This window comes from Sapajus apella, unplaced genomic scaffold (genome assembly GCF_009761245.1).
Source record: "Sapajus apella isolate SASKATOON/1434 unplaced genomic scaffold, GSC_monkey_1.0 scaffold6006, whole genome shotgun sequence".
NCBI classification, from domain to species: domain Eukaryota; kingdom Metazoa; phylum Chordata; class Mammalia; order Primates; family Cebidae; genus Sapajus; species Sapajus apella.
In genome coordinates this window covers 1-707 of record NW_022442930.1, presented here as the reverse complement: position 1 = coordinate 707, position 707 = coordinate 1, and positions in this window count along the sequence as shown.

The window sequence follows — 707 nt, the reverse complement described above, 5'->3', positions numbered from 1 at the left end:
CCTGCTCAAACCCATGCCCCCTTTTCCCTAGCTCCAGAGGGTGGAGGAGGTTATAGGCTGCTGCCTCCTTCAGGGATCCAGGAGCTCCTAGCCTTCCACACACACCTCACAGTCGTATCCCAGGCCATCTCCTCCTTCAAAGATTGATCATTTTATGTTCCACTGCCCTTCCTCTCCCAGGACCAAGAAGTCTAATTGTTGGGCCAACGGGTTCTTTTTCTTTTTTTCCGAGTCTCACCCTGTGGCTCAGGCTGGAATGTGGTGGTGCAATCTCGGCTCACTGCAACCTCTGCCTCCCAGGTTCAAGCGATTGTCCTGCTTCAGCCTCCCAAGTAGCTGGGATTACAGGCATGTACCACCACTCCTGGCTAATTTTTGTATTTTTAGTAGAGGCGGGGGTTTCAACATGTTGACCAAGCTGGTCTCAAACTCTTGACCTCAGATGATCTGCCCACCTCGGTCTCCCGAAGTGCTGGGATTATAGGCGTAAGCCACTGAACTGGGCCCCAGTGGTTCTTAAGGTCTGGCATCAGCATTGGCTGAGAACTTGTGAGACACACAGATCCTTGTCCCCACCCCTCCTGCACCAGAAGCCCTGGGGTGGGGGCCCAGAAGAACTCTTCCCGGTAACAAGTATTCCAGGTGATTCTGATGCCTGCCAACATTTGAGACTGCTGCCTGGCCCATGAAGACCCTGGTCTGTGGGC